This window comes from Citrus clementina, unplaced genomic scaffold (assembly GCF_000493195.1).
Source record: "Citrus clementina cultivar Clemenules unplaced genomic scaffold, Citrus_clementina_v1.0 scaffold_5, whole genome shotgun sequence".
NCBI classification, from domain to species: Eukaryota; Viridiplantae; Streptophyta; class Magnoliopsida; order Sapindales; family Rutaceae; genus Citrus; species Citrus x clementina.
In genome coordinates this window covers 29,319,597-29,336,750 of record NW_006262201.1, presented here as the reverse complement: position 1 = coordinate 29,336,750, position 17,154 = coordinate 29,319,597, and the positions used below count along the sequence as shown (strand labels likewise).

Sequence of the window (17,154 nt, the reverse complement as noted above, 5' to 3'; positions counted from 1 at the left end):
CGCGTGTGTTATTTTAATTAAGTATTTTATGTATTTTAGGGGCATTATAGTCATTTCACAATAAAGGAGAGATCAGACGGCAAAACGGACATCACTTTTGAACTCAGGACGGTCGAAAACCTTAGGAGGGGCATAAAAGGAAAAATGGCACTATTCACATGTACGGAACTATTCACGTGTACGGTACTGTATACGTTACTGTTCACGATACTGTTCACATAGACGGACGATGACGTGGCATTGACCGATGATGTGGCATTGACTGATGAGGTGTCACGATCCTGTTGGACTAAAATTCTTATGTACTGTTGATGGTGACGTGGCAGCATATTAGTGGACGAAAAATCTCGCGTACGGTGCATGCATCACACATGATTATTTTCAACCAAACCGCGTTACTGTTCATCCGGATCAAACCGTGTTACTGTTCATCCGCGTGGTCAAACCGTGGACTGTTGACTGATGACGTGGCGCAATCCTGAGCGTCCAAACTGTTTTTAATCCGATGGCCATGATTTACTCCATGTATCTATAAAAAGGGGGCCTCCCCCCCCTAATTTGATATCTCTGAATTCATTTTTGGGATCCATTTTCTGTAATTCCTTCTCCATCTTGTATTTTCTTTATATTTTAATAAATTCCCATTTTACCCCTAGTTCAATTATGAGTGGCTAATTTTCTTTCAAGCTTGGGTTGAAGGTGAAGTCTCAACATGTGTCATGGGTTTAATTTGGTAAATTTATTTTCTCTTCCCCTCTAGTTTTTGTGGATGTTTTGACTTCTCGTCGACAAATAATAATAATCTTGTCTAGATACCGCCTTGGTTACACCGGCTCTCTAGTATAAGGTTATTATTATTTGGCACGATAAGCCCTTAGCACCATATTGATTAGAGCGTGGTTCATGAGGTGTGGATTCCCCCCTCATGATTTAATTGGCATTAATACGGATTATTTAGCCCATGATGCATGTTGATACGGATCCAGATACCCAAGTACGTTATTTCAATAGATTTCTCTTCAATTTACTCTCGCCATTGCAATTCCAGTCTTAGAATTTATTATCACCATTTCAATTCCAATTTTAGGATAATTTAAATCACTTCCACCACAATTCCAACCACCCATTTACAAAATTAATTCTACATATAATTAAAATCCACCTCCTCGTGGGATCGACACTCGTCACCATTAGTCTATACTACAATAGATTCGTGCGCTTGCGAGTACATTAAAATTTGCACAACAGCTATAATATAAACCTTGAGATAATACTCAATTCTTGAGCTATCTTTTGAGTGTGAATTAAACTTGTAGGCTTTTATAATAAATAAAACCTAACATATCTTTAGAGACCCAACTCGACATATTTGAATTAAAATCCATCCTAAAAATGTAAAGTCAAAAAAATTATAAATTAGGGTCCAACTATGTTGGATATGCTCTAACTTAGAGCATCCATTGCAGCCACTAGATATAAATTTGAAAGAACCAACACTCATTTCAACTTTAGATCAAATGGTTATAGAAGAGACTCTAACTTAAGAGCACCTCCAAATTAGCAGTTCCCTATAAATTAATAGACTCTCCTTCACTTCCCTCTTCCTCAGGGAGTTATTGGCTTTTGTAACTCGTAGCTAATAAGTTGTCCATTTTATCAATTAATGTAAAAATTCTTAGTTACTATTTACAGCAATATTTTTAAGATGACCCCAATAAAAAAAGTTATCCTTTACTTCAATATTTGAAAATTTTGTGTGGTCTTGTTTAATCGCAAGAGTTTGGATAAAAAGAATCACAAACTACGGCAGCAAAAGCGACAACGATAGCAAGTTCTCTTGTGGAGCCTTCGATTTAGGAGTTGGTGTTGGGATTATATGCTCTTTTAAAGCATATTAATTTATTTTTTGATTAATAAAATATTTGGGATATTTTCAATTGCATAAATATATATTGAATAAGGTCCGTTTAATCATACTATATGTATTTATGTGATCATCATATAGATTCACAAAAGACATAAATACAAGTTATCTTATGATTAAATAAATTTAGTTCACAGTTGATAAATAGAGTTGGACGCTCTATTTATGTTTAGACTGTAGTAAATTCATTGAATGATATGTCTTAATCATATATGAATTTACTGATGTAGTTTGACTACATTGAGTTGGATCACATATGAGATGTAATTAACCTTGAAATGATTGTCAAACTTATTAAATCTCACAGGCATTGATTTTACTATAATCTTAATCTTGAGTTAGTTATGATTTTACGATTATAATTGTTATTTTATTTAAGTTACCAATGGGCACGACACACAATTGTGGTTAAGATTACCCGGTATCTTGGTGGGAGCAATTATGAGTATTGGAGTTATAAATTAACACTATAGAATTTGTACAACACATCTCTTGATGGGTTTTTGGTACTTGATCATAGAATTCTCTGGCCAGAGTGTGTCAACATATTTAGTATGTTGAAAATGATCATTAGAGAAAACCAGTAAGTATCAAGGAATAAGATGTAATTAAATTGATTGGACAATTGAGATATCGATTTAATTAACGATGTGGTACAAATGATTGAGCAGTAAAGAAATCAATGTGGCTTGGGACGAATTATTATTCAAGTATACAATTATGGAGGTCAGTTCCAATCTTTTAGTGGAGTAGATTTGGAATTAAATAATTGAGTTAGTTTAATTACATGCCTAATTATTATAGCCACTATTGTATGTTCCCAAATGATCCCCGGGTTAGCTCATTTAATTGACTGCGCTACTACTAGATTAATAAGCAAGATAACTAGCGATTTGGGTTAAAAGTCTAAATATATTATTTAGTGGGAGGCTCCATGTAATGTACTTATGTCTAAGGGGCCTTGTGTTATTTTATAAGGTGGGCCCCTATGACAAGAAAGAAGTAACGTTAGTTTTGGTTTATTATTTTTAATTTAAATCAAACTTGATTTAATAGAATTAAATAATATAAAAAATGGAGGCTAGGGTTTCCACTAGATAGTGATATAAAAGGACTTATTTTCTCCCAAAAGAAAGAGAGCAACCACTTTATACAGATCAGAGAAAAAATTTTTTCTCTCTATTGTTGAGAGAAAAATTTTCTCGTACTAGTTGCTTTTAGTGGTGATAAAGGCGCCCACACGTCAAGTGCAAATCAAACTTGAGTCATAGCCTGGAAGATTATTTAGTGGCGGATCGTGATCTAACAAGAGTGGTGATGACTGATTGTGATCTGGAAGCCTAAATCAATTCAACGGAAAAAGCCAAATCGGATTTTCAAGGTACAATTTCTAGATTACAAATTCTTATATATTGTATGAGAGCAATCCTAAAAGTTTTTATAAAATTTTAAAAACTGATTTTTCTCCAACAATTGGTATCAGAGCCATCTCATATTAATATATAAGAATATTGTATGAAATCAATCTTGAAGATTGTATGAAATCAATCTTGAAATTTCATCATCTGCATTATGAGGTTGTTTGGCAATGTTGAAGATGTTCAACTCCATAATCATGTTGTCGAAGGACAACTGCATATTTTCAGTCCTGCATTGAATGTGAGCATCCGCAGTTGCCAAGAAAGGTCGGCCTAGAATAATAGGGATGTACTTCCTTGAATCCTGAATTAGTTGAGTGTCAATTACAATGAAATCAACAAGAAAATAAAACTTGTCTACCTGGATAAGCACGTCCTCCACAATACCACGAGGTATTTTCGTGGACCGATCTGCAAGCTGTAACACCATTGGAGTTGAGTGTAATTCTCCAAGTCCAAGTTTCAAAAATACTGAGTAAGGCAACATATTTACACTAGCTCCTAAATCCAACAAAGCATTCTCAATTGTGTGGTTCCCTATGCTAAATGAGATAGTGGGGGAACCTGGATCTTTGCATTTTAGAGGAATTTTATGTTGGAGTATAGAACTAACATTTTCTGTTAAAAATGCATTCTTTTGAACATGAATGTTTCTCTTTTTAGTACAAAGGTCTTTAAGAAACTTGGCATAAGATGAAACTTATTTTATAGCATCGAGCAAAGGGATGTTAACACTTGCCTGTTTGAAGATTTCAAGAATTTCACCTGTGGATTTTCCCTTCTTTCCTTTAGCTAACCTCTGAGGAAATGGAGCTTTGGGAACATATTCTCGTGGGTTGGTTTCTTTTTTCTCTTCCGATGGTGAGTCCTCAACATTCACAGGTACAATTTGATTTTCTTTTGTCACCGGCATCTCCACTTTATTGTCGACTTCTTTTCCTTTTCGCAAGGTCATGGCTGCTTTGACCTCTCCATGCTGCTGTGGTGAACTGGTACTTGCTTCATGTACTCCTTTAGGATTAGGCACTGGTTGACTTGGAAACTTGCCTTTCTCAACAGTCATTGCCAAGGTCTGAACTGAAGAAGCAAGTTGTCCCACCATCTTCTCGAGGCTTGAAACTGATTGAGCTTGTGAGTTAAAGCCTGCTCTCAACTCATTTCGTAGTCCATCAATGGTGCGGTTCTGTTGCTCAATCGTGGAGTGAGTAAGATTCTTGAGATTCTGGAATGAATCCTCCCATGGTCTGGGTTGAGAGTAGTTCTGGTTTTGATTGAATGGTCTAAATGGGGGCTGAGAGGCTTGAGGATTTTGTGGAATTGGTGTTGTTGGAGCTGCCGGTCCATTCTGTTGGAATCCTGAGACCATGAAAAATTGGGGTGGTCTCTCCATCTAGGGTTATATGTGTTGGTGTATGGGTTGTAATTCGATGGTTTTCTCATTACACCTATGACATTGGCTTGATCTGAGTATGAGTCATGGTTATGTGGCTCTGTTGATTTAGCAGTCGATAACGATGCTATTTGTCGAAAGAGGCCTTCAATTATTGATTTGACTTCTTTAATTTCTGAACTTGACTCGCCAATGTGAACCTCATTTACTCCCTTAATTCTTGTAGTATTCCTAAGTGATCGACTCCGTTGTTGGGAATTATCCGCTTGTCGTTGGAAGAATTCCCAAATTTCTGTTGCACTTTTTGACATTAGCTCTCCTCCACTTGTTGCCATTAGTCATTCTTGCACATTCGGCAATAATCCCTCCAAAAAGTATTGGCATTGGTGCCATTTTTCGTACCCATGATGTGGACACTTCAAGAGTAGCCCATTGAATCGCTCCCATGTTTCGAAAAATTGCTCGTCTTCTCTATGTGTAAACTCTGAAATTTCCCTGCGAATAGCATTGGTTTTATGCACTGGGAAATATTTATTAAAAAATTTTGTTACCATTTGTTCCCATGATGCAATGCTATTAGCAGGCAATGTATTAAGCCATGAACGAGCTCTATCTTTTAAAGAAAATGAGAATAATCTGAGTTTAACATCATTGTCCGAAAAATTCTCGTATTTAAAAGTTTGACAAATAGCATGAAAATCATTCAGATGATTATATGGGTCCTCATTTTCTAAGCCATAGAATGTTGGGAGACAATTTAACACATTAGGTTTTAACTCCAAACTCCTAGCAGCTACATTTGGGTATCTTATGCATGATGTGCTCAAATTAGCTAAGGGACTGAAATAGTCCTTAAATGGCCTCTCATGTGGTTGCAAATCCATTTTATTTTTAAATTGTTTGTGTGTGCGAAGTGTTTTTTCTAGTTCAAGGTCTATAAGTTCAAGATTAGGTAATAATGACCTACGACCATGCATGCAAGAAACACAAAAATAAATGGGAACAAAACAAATAAAATAAAGAGGAAGGAGAAATTACGATACTAACCTTATTGCGCTATTACAACCTTACTATAAAAATACACAAAAAAATACGTGAAATAAATTAACTAAAAAGAATTAGTAAGATAAACAAAAAGTAGAAAGAAAAAAAAATAACTTGAAAATCAAATTACATAAATTTAAAGAAGAGAAAAAGAAAAGAAATACTAACCTCTAAATGCGGATTCACTTTTTTTTTTCTTTTTTCTTTTTATAAAAAAATACAAGAAAACAAATAAAAGAAATTATTCACAAAAATTAATTCTATGAATTAAAATTACTTACCTCCCCGGCAACGGCTCCAAAAACTTGTTGTGTAAATTTTATTGAACTCGCAAGTGCACGAATCTATTGTAGAATAGACTAATGGTGACGAGTGTCGATCCCACGAGGATGTGGATTTTAATTGTGTGTAGAATTAATTTTGTAAATGGGTGGTTGAATTTATGGTGAAATTGATTTGGAATATTCTAAAACTTAAATTAAAATGGCGAGAATAAATTGAAGATAGATCTATTGAAATGAAGCACTTGGGTATCCGGATCCGTATCAACATGCACCATGGGCTAAATATTCCTTATTAATACCAATTAAATCATGTGGGGGGAATCCACACCTCATGAACCACACTCTAATCAATATGGTGCTAAGGGCTTATCGTGCCAAATAATAATAACCTTGTACTAGAGAGCCGGTGTAACCAAGGCGGTATCTAGACAAGGTTATTATTATTTATCGACGAGAAGTCAAAACATCCACAAAAACTAGAGGGGAAGATAAAATAAATTTACCAAATAAAGCCCATGACATATGTTGAGACTTCACCTTCAACCCAAACTTGAAAGAAAAGTAGCCACTCATAATTGAACTAGGGGCAAAATGAGAATTTATTAAAATACGTAGAAAATACAAGATGGAGAAGGAATTATAGAAAATGGATCCCAAAAATAGATTCAGAGATATCAAATTAGGGGGGGAGGCCCCCCTTTTTATAGATACATGGAGTAAATCATGGCCATCGAATTAAAAACAGTTTGGACGCTCAGGATTGCGCCACGTCATCAGTCAACAATACGCGGTTTGACCACGTGGATGAACAGTAACACAGTTTGACCCTGGTTGAACAGTGACGCGGTTTGGTTGAAAATAATCCTGTGTGATACATGTACCGTACGCGAGATTTTTGGTCCACTGATATGCTGCCACGTCACCATCAACAGTACATAAGAATTTTAGTCCAACAGGATCGTGATACCTCATCAGTCAATGCCACATCATCGGTCAATGCCACGTCATCGATCTGTCTATGTGAACAGTGTCGTGAACAGTAACGTAGACAGTACCGTGCACGTGAATAGTACCGTACATGTGAACAGTGCCATTTCCCTTTTATGCTCCTCCTAAGGTTTTCGACCGTCCTGAGTTCAAAAGTGATGTCCGTTTTACCATTTGATCTCTCGTTTATTGTGAAATGACTATGATGCCCCTAAAATACACAAAATACTTAATTAAAATAAAACACACATAATTAAATTACAAGAACCTTAAATACATAAAAGTAAGGGTTGTTAGTAAGACTTGAAATATAAAATAACGATTTTCTCCTTTATAAATATACATTTTCTAACACTCAACACACCCCCCAACCAGCTTATTGCTAGTCCCTAGCAAATAAAGCGAAAATAAAATTCAAACACATTTTTTTTTTAAACACTCTTGTTTATTCAATCAGACTAATGATAGCAATCAAATAAAAGTATAAGCATTATCTCCAGTCTAAAGCAACATCACACCCACATCAACCATCCACATGAATCAGCCCAGTAGACTTTGTCATAGCTACTTTCAAGAATGACATGTCAAACTCCAAAATCTCACTGGAAGTAGTGACACTCTCACAAAGAAATTAAACCCAATAAAAATAGTCACTCCAATGAATGGTACTTGAGAGAGAAAATAATAAAGAAGTGATATCACATGCTCTCACCAAGATGAAAGAAATGTGCCCTCATCTTAGAAATAATACGATCTCAAGTCAAACAAAAATTCTAGTCAACCCACTTTATTTATCTTTTTTTTTTTTATTATGCATCACTATATCTTTTTAGCCCATATAATTAGCTTCTACTTCAGACTATAGTTCCCTAAAATCAAGGACTTTTATTAGGACGTAACGTAGGCTAGGGACATGGTTAACAAAGAAGGTAAATAAGGAAAACAAAGTGTATGTTTGAGAAAAATACAGATGAATTTTTTTTTTTTGGAAGTTGGAAGGTGAATTTCACCTATTATTGTTATTTTATTTTATTTTTGTTTTGAAACAATTTTTTTTTTTTGCTTTTGCTTGGCACAACGTCACTGAACAAAATAATTATTTACATTTTTCTCAAACATAAATAGGTGATGGAACTTATAAGATATCGGGTAATACTCCAAATCAGAGTGGGTCAAGATGATAAGTTTAACAAATAAAAGGTTTTTTTTTTTAAAAAAGGCTCAAAATAGTTAACTATGGATATTTCACAAAAGGGATGGCTAGAAAGGCTCAAACGGATCAAAAATGGCCTTTCCATCGTCTTTTAGAGCTCTAAATAACCTTCCATATCTACTAATTAGATGGGCCTCCAAATGTAGTAACACACATTTTTTTTTCTTCTTTTTTTTTTAATTTTATAATTTTTTTTTTTTAAGGGTTAACTCAAAAGAAATCTAGAGATCGTGTATACAATAATAAACTGCTAAGCTGTATAAAGAATGGGCAAAATGGTTACTCTCCAAGAAAAATGATAGGCTCAAAAACTCACTTGGCACTTATTTATGACATGTTCATTCCTTCAAGCAACTCATATTTGTCTCCGATATCAACATGTAAAGTAGTAAACATAGCGTAACATCACTTAAGACCAAATATAATACAAATACTAAAATTTGAAATTAATCATGTCATCTAATGTTAAAACAAATCACATAATTTTTTTTTTTTTAAACAACATCCTACCCCCCAACCTATTCTAAACATGAAAGGAAAATATGCATGCAGAAATGTGAAAATGATGCAGAAAAGCTAATTAGAAAAGTTACACTTAAAATGATAGAAAACGAAAATGATTTTTTTTTGTAAGAAGACGCGTTTCTAGAGGCACTACACTCCATATTCAGCCATCTTCGACTCAAAAATTTAAAAATGTATGTTTATAAAGGAGAAATTAAAAAGAGGAAGAAAACAAATTTTTTGAGAAAATATGCATGCAGAAATGTGAAAATGATGCAGAAAAGCTAATTAGAAAAGTTACACTTAAAATGATAGAAAACGAAAATGGTTTTTTTTTTTATTTGTAAGAATACGCGTTTCTAGAGGCACTACACTCCATATTCAGCCATCTTCAACTCAAAAATTTAAAAATATATATTTATAAAGGAGAAATTAAAAAGAGGAAGAAAACAAATTTTTTTTGTTTTTTTTTTCAAACGATGAAGATGCGTTTCTGGAGTCACTACACTCCATATTCAGCCATCTTCAACACAAAAGTTAGCAACAGTTAGTTTCTACAACAAAAAATCAGTAAAAACTTAACCAAAATTTCACAATTGTCAACTATTCCCTCCCCCCAACCAGAACGAAACATTGTCCTCAATGTTGTAAAGGAAAGAAGTAGAGTTTAGAAGAAATCACCTGGGTGGTGCAACACAGAAGAAAATATTTACAAGCGGAGAGTTAAATCTAATTTGTACTTCTTACTGCGGCTACTGTTACCATCATTATTTGGGCGTTCCACCAGAAAGGTCCAGGGGTTTGGCTCCGGTTTATAAGCTTGTAACAGATCAAGTAGCTCATTAGCAGTGTGAGCACAAATAAAAAGTTTTTTCGCATTAGAAGGAATGAAATAGTTTTTTATTGCATGGTTAAGAAATGCGATAAAGCCATAATAAAAGTTATTGACATTTAACAAACCGATGGGTTTCTGGTGAATGTGCAGATGGGCGCAAGATGCTAGTGTGATAAGTGCCTCTAGTGTTGCAAGATCTCCTGGAAGAAAAATAAAAGCATCAGCATAATTAAACATTTCAGTTATTCTTTCTTGCATACCTGAGACGACTAACTCTTCTCCAGTTGGTGAGTCAGTCAAACTGCCCAAAGGTTTTAGGGCTCTTGGGATAATGCCTAACACTTGGCTCCCTCTGATAAAAACAGCTTTTGAGACCAATTTTGATAACCCTCAGTTACCTCCTCCATACACCAAGTGTAATTTTCTCTCTGCTATGCTTCGACTAAGATCTATGGCTGCCTCAACGAACTCTTTATGTTTGCCATAGTTAAATTCAGAAAGCACACAAATGTTCTTGAATTGTCTATTGGGAGTAGCTGCCATTGTGATACTTCTCAAAAATAATTTGTGAGTGCTTGACAAAAAGAAATCACATTTAAGAATCTTGGTGACAGTGGGTCACAGCTGTGTATGAGGTAGCATGTCAGTGTCAAATAACGCGTAAAGCATGTAGCTCATGACTCAAAAAGGAAACAGTAAAAAGGAAAAAGCAAACAATAATAAAATTATTAAAGACAATAATGCAAACAATAAAACAACAGTGAAATAAAATAACAGTAAAGTAAAAGGATATTTACAGGTAGTTGCGACTGTGGCTCACATCTTCCTCTGGTTTTACGTCCAGAAACGGCTTGAACGCCCTCTATGAGTCGATGATAGGCTTCCCATCCAGTTTTCTTATAAACTGGCAAACAAGGTCGTTTATAGTTAGATTCCTGAGACTATATCATGCATGCTCTTTCTGGAATAATGGCCATAACTGGAGAATCGCTCCTTGCACATATCCACTGGGATGCGTTTCAAGAGACAAAAGGATATCATTCAATGACTCCTTATTCAAGCCATCCCTAATGAATTGAATCTTATCTTCTCTGTTATCAGACACCATTCCTAAAGAACATGGGTTTTTATCGCAACTCATTCTGGCACACTTATGACAAGCAACAGAAATTCTTCGAGCTCGTCGTTTTCTTGCATAATTTCCTTTACCACAACCAGGCATGTATGCAATAAATTTTGGAGGTAACTCACCTGCCAATCGTACTTTAGCCTCGATTAACCAACGGATGTCAGCAGGTATGTTATTCCTCATGAGCAATCGCATGCGTTCGGACCGAGCTTTATAGATTGTAAGGAGGGCATTATGAGGAAATGAAGATAATCGCTTGTGAAGTTTCGCTAGAATCTCATTTCTGTCCATAACTTCACCTCAGAATATCAGTTATTATGGGAAACTGAAGTAACCGACTTGATTGTCACGGAGTACCGTTATCCGCCACTTCACCGGGGTAACAAACTAAATCACACAAACAGAAAAACAAATTAAAACACACAAAGAAAATTAAAATCGTCCTCTTATTGAATTTACCTCAAGCTCCAACTGGATGTCGTAAACACTTCTCTCAATATCTCGGAGTTGGCTTTCTAGATTCTCAACATAGGCTACTAACTCTGGTGGTTGTAGAGCCCAAATGCGTTGTGTTTTACAAAATTGAATTTACTTTTTGAGATGAGTTTTGACACGTTGAAGTGGTTTAAGAATGTTCAGGAGGAACGGTCTAAGTATGGTACTCATGATTAATAATGATAAGAAAAAACTTAATGGTAAAACAAACACACTTATGCAAAAATAATTTCAATTAGCAAAATAATAATAAAAAGAAAGAAAGAAAAATCAAATCAACGAAAAGAAAAAAAAATCAATTCAAATCTGGTGGGTCACTCAAATTTATTTCGGTGTCTTCTCCATGTGGTTGGTACTCTAGATATGACTCTAATCTTTGACCATTAACTTTAAACGTGACACCGTTCTTTGGGTCCTTAATTTCAATTGCCCCATGTGGAAAAACAGTATGAACAATAAAGGGACCAGACCATTGAGAGCGTAACTTACTTGGGAATAAGTGTAAGCGAGAATTGAATAAAAGCATTTTCTGACCTGGAGTGAAAGATTTTCTCATAATTTGCTTGTCGTGAAAGACTTTCATTCGTTGCTTGTAAATCTTGGCATTTTCGTATGCGTCATTACGAATTTCTTCAAGTTCTGCCAGTTGTAATCTTCTTTCTGAGCTGGCTTGCTGCATGTCAAAGTTAAATTTCTTGATGGCCCAATATGCACGATGCTCGAGTTCCACAGGTAGGTGGCAAGCTTTTCCATACACTAGCCTGTAGGGTGACATACCAATCGGGGTCTTGAAAGCCGTTCTATATGCCCATAATGCATCATCAAGTCTTAATGACCAATCTTTTCTGTCCGGCTTCACAATCTTTTCTAATATGTGCTTTATTTCTCGATTGGAGATCTCAACTTGGCCACTGGTTTGCAGATGATATGGGGTCGCCACTTTGTGTGTGATGGAATACTTTGTCAAAAGAGCTTTGAATGCTTTGTTACAAAAGTGGGCACCACCATCACTGATTATCGCTCGAGGGAATCCAAAGCGTGAAACAATGTTGCTTTTAAAAAATGCTATCACCACTTTGTGATCATTGGTTCTGCATGGAATTGCTTCTACCCATTTCGATACGTAATCAACAGCAACCAATATGTATTGATGGCCAAAAGAAGGGGGAAAGAGTCCCATGAAGTCGATACCCCATACATCAAAAATCTCAACCACTAAAATTGGATTTAGTGGCATCATATTCCTTCGTGTAATGCTTCCCATTCGTTGACACCTATCACATGAAGAACAGAAAGTGTAAGCGTCTCGAAATATAGTTGGCCAATAGAAACCACATTGTAAAACTTTAGTAGCTGTTTTCTTAGCACTGAAATGGCCTCCACAAGCTTGTTCATGACAGAATGAAAGGATATTTTGAATTTCACTTTCTGGGACACATCGCCTAACAATTTGATCTGCACAATACTTGAACAAATACGGGTCATCCCAAAAGAAATTCTTTATTTCTGCAAAGAATTTAGCCTTGTCTTGCTTGGTCCAATGCTCTGAAAGTTGACCTGTAACAAGATAATTCACGATGTCAGCATACCATGGTAATACTTCCACACTTATCAATTGTTCATCTGGGAATGACTCATTCAATGGTAATGTTTCCATAATTGTGTCAAAATGGAGACGAGAGAGATGGTCTGCCACAATATTTTCTGTGCATTTCTTATCTTTAAATTTCAAGTCAAATTCCTATAAACGTAACACCCAACAAATTAGTCTAGCTTTTGCATCTTTCTTCGTGAGAAGATATTTAAGAGCAGCATGATCTGTGAACACAATTATTTTACAATCAATGAGATAAGATCAGTAGTTGAATAGTTCAATTGTGCATCATTCAATGTCATACTAACATAATAAATAACATAGGGAATTCGATCAACTCTTTGTCCTAATACTGCTCCTACTGCATAATCAGATGCATCACACATGAGTTCAAATGGTAAGCTCCAGTTTGGGGCCTGAATGATGGGTGATGATGTCAACAATTGCTTTAATTTTTCAAAAGCCACAAGACATGAATCATTAAAGATAAAATGTACATCCTTAACAAGTAAATTGCATAAGGGTCTAAAAACTTTGCTAAAATCTTTAATGAAACGTCTATAGAAACCAGCATGCCCAAGGAAAGATCTTACTTCTCTGACTGTTTTGGGTGGAGGAAGATTAGAAATGACATCCATCTTGGCTTTGTCAACCTCAATACCTTTGCTCAAAATGATGTGACCGAGAACAATACCTTGTTTTACCATAAAATGACACTTCTCCCAATTTAAGACTAAGTTCTTCTCGATACATCTCTGCAGAACTAATGTTAGATGATGTAAACATTGATCAAATGAATCACCAAAGACAGAAAAGTCATCCATAAAGACTTCAAGGAATCGTTCAACCATATCAGAAAAAATGCTCAACATGCATCGTTGAAATGTAGCAGGTGCATTACATAATCCAAATGTCATTCTCCTATATGCAAAAGTGCTAAAAAGGCAAGTGAAAGTGGTTTTCTCTTGATCTTTTGGTGCTATGAGAATCTGATTATATCATGAGTAGCCATCTAGAAAGCAATAAAATTAATGGCCTGCTAATCTATCAAGCATTTGATCGATAAATGGTAAAGGAAAATGGTCTTTACGTATGACAGAATTCAAATTTCTATAATCAATGCATACACGCCATCCTGTAGTCACTCTAGTGGGTATCAATTCATTATCAGCATTCGTAACTACTGTGACTCCTGGCGTTTTGGGGAAAATTTGTACATGACTGACCCATGAACTATCAGAAATTAGGTAAATAATACCTGCGTCTAATAGCTTAAGGACTTCTGTTCTAACAACTTCTTTCATATTAGGATTTAACCGACGTTGCATTTCCCTAGTAGATTTAGCATTTTCATCAAAGTGAATGTAATGCATGCAGTCTACTGGGTTTATACCTTTGATGTCTGCTATGGTCCATCCTAATGCTCCTTTGTGCTTTTTTAAAACATCCAACAACTTACCTTTTTGTTTGTCATTGAGGGATGATGAGATGATTACCGGCAGAATACTTTCTTCTCCCAAAAATGCATATTCCAAAGTGTTGGGTAATGGTTTGAGTTTGAGTTTCGGTGGTGATTCTGATGATGGGATGAGTTTCTTTTCTGATGGTGCTAGTTGTTCAACTCTTGACTTCCATTTATTAGTGTCCATGGATGGTGCTGAGTCAAGCAGGGCGTTGACCTCATCGACCGATCTGTCAATATCAAAATCCAAACTAAAGTGAGTTAAACATGTTTGTAAAGGATCATCACTAAGGTTTGAAAGAAAAGTATTATCAACTATTGTTTCTATTAAATCCACATCAACAATTTCATCATCTGCATTATGAGGTTGTTTGGTAATGTTGAAGATGTTCAGCTCCATAATCATGTTGTCGAAGGACAACTTCATATTTCCAGTCCTGCATTGAATGTGAGCATCCGCAGTTGCCAAGAAAGGTCGGCCTAGAATAATGGGGATGTGCATCCTTGAATCCTGTATTGGTTGAGTATCATTTACAATGAAATCAACATGAAAATAAAACTTGTCTACCTGGATAAGCACGTCCTCCACAATACCACGAGGTATTTTTGTGGACCGATCTGCAAGCTGTAATACCACTGGAGTTGGGTGTAATTCTCCAAGTCCAAGTTTCAAAAATACTGAGTAAGGCAACAGATTTACACTAGCTCCTAAATCCAACAAAGCATTCTCAATTGTGTGGTTCCCTATGCTACATGAGATAGTGGGGGAACCTGGATCTTTGCATTTTAGAGGAATTTTATGTTGGAGTATAGAACTAACATTTTCTGTTAAAAATGTCTTCTTTTGAACATGAATGTTTCTCTTTTTAGTACAAAGGTCTTTAAGAAACTTGGCATAAGATGGAACTTGTTTTATAGCATCAAACAAAGGGATGTTAACACTTACCTGTTTGAAGATTTCAAGAATTTCACCTGTGGATTTTCCGTTCTTTCCTTTAGCTAACATCTGAGGAAATGGAGCTTTGGGAACATATTCTCGTGGGTTGGTTTCTTTTTTCTCTTCCGATGGTGAGTCCTCAACATTCACAGGTATAATTTGATTTTCTTTTGTCACCGGCATCTCCACTTTATTGTCGACTTCTTTTCCTTTTCGCAAGGTCATGACTGCTTTGACCTCTCCATGCTGCTGTGGTGAACTGGTACTTGCTTCATGTACTCCTTTAGGATTAGGCACTGGTTGACTTGGAAACTTGCCTTTCTCAACAGTCATTGCCAAGGTCTGAACTGAAGAAGCAAGTTGTCCCACCATCTTCTCGAGGCTTGAAACTGATTGTGCTTGTGAGTTGAAGCATGCTCTCAACTCATTTCGTAGTCTATCAATGGTGCGGTTCTGTTGCTCAATCGTGGAGTGAGTAAGATTCTTGAGATTCTGGAATGAATCCTCCCATGGTCTGGGTTGAGAGTAGTTCTGGTTCTGATTAATGGGGGCTGAGAGGCTTGAGGATTTTGTGGAATTGGTGTTGTTGGAGCTGCTGGTCCATTCTGTTGGAATCCTTGAGACCATAAAAAATTGGGGTGGTCTCTCTATCCAGGGTTATATGTGTTGGAGTATGAGTTGTAATTCGATGGTTTTCTCATTACACCTATGGCATTGGTATGAGTCATGGTTATGTGGCTCTGTTGATTTAGCAGTCGATAACGATGCTATTTGTCGAGAGAGGCCTTCAATTATTGCTTTGACTTCTTTAATTTCTGAACTTGACTCGCCAATGTGAACCTCATTTACTCCCTTAATTCTTTTAGTATTCCTGAGTGATCGACTCCGTTGTTGGGAATTATCCGCTTGTCGTTGGAAGAATTCCCAAATTTTTGTTGCACTTTTTGACATTAGCTCTCCTCCACTTGTTGTCATTAGCCATTATTGCACATTCGGCAATAATCCCTCCAAAAAGTATTGGCATTGGTGCCATTTTTCGTACCCATGATGTGGACACTTCAAGAGTAGCCCATTGAATCGCTCCCATGTTTCGAAAAATTGCTCGTCTTCTCTCTGTGTAAACTCTGAAATTTCCCTGCGAATAACATTGGTTTTATGCACTGAGAAATATTTATTCAAAAATTTTGTTACCATTTGTTCCCATGATGCAATGCTATTAGCAGGCAATGTATTAAGCCATGAACGAGCTCTATCTTTTAAAGAAAATGAGAATAATCTGAGTTTAACATCATCATCTGAAAAATTCTCGTATTTAAAAGTTTGACAAATAGCATGAAAATCATTCAGATGATTATATGGGTCCTCATTTTCTAAGCCATAGAATGTTGGGAGACAATTTAGCACATTAGGTTTTAACTCAACTCCTAGCAGCTACATTTGGGTATCTTATACATGATGTGCTCAAATTAGCTAAGGGACTGAAATAGTTCTTAAATGGCCTCTCATGTGGTTGCAAATCCATTTTATTTTTAAATTGTTTGTGTGTGCGAAGTGTTTTTTCTAGTTCAAGGTCTATAGGTTCAAGATTAGGTAATAATGACCTACGCCCATGCATGCAAGAAACACAAAAATAATTGGGAACGAAACAAATAAAATAAAGAGGAAGGAGAAATTACGATACTAACCTTATTGCGCTATTACAACCTTACTATCAAAATACACAAAAACAATACGTGAAATAAATTAACTAAAAAGAATTAGTAAGATAAATAAAAAGTACAAAGAAAAAAAAATAACTTGAAAATTAAATTACATAAATTTAAAGAAGAGAAAAAGAAAAGAAATACTAACCTCTAAATGCGGATTCACTTTTTTTTTCTTTTTTTTTTATAAAAAAATACAAGAAAACAAATAAAAGAAATTATTCACAAAAATTAA

General features: G+C 35.6%; 2 non-coding genes across 2 annotated transcripts; both read left to right on the top strand.

Annotated features, from left to right (window-relative positions):
• Positions 1-5,131: 5,131 nt before the first annotated feature.
• LOC112098622 lies at positions 5,132-5,235 on the top strand. The gene has a single exon (XR_002905732.1). It is a non-coding gene; the product is annotated as a small nucleolar RNA R71 (small nucleolar RNA).
• An 11,020-nt stretch (positions 5,236-16,255) lies between these two features.
• Positions 16,256-16,359, top strand: LOC112098599. The gene has a single exon (XR_002905710.1). It is a non-coding gene; the product is annotated as a small nucleolar RNA R71 (small nucleolar RNA).
• Positions 16,360-17,154: the final 795 nt, after the last annotated feature.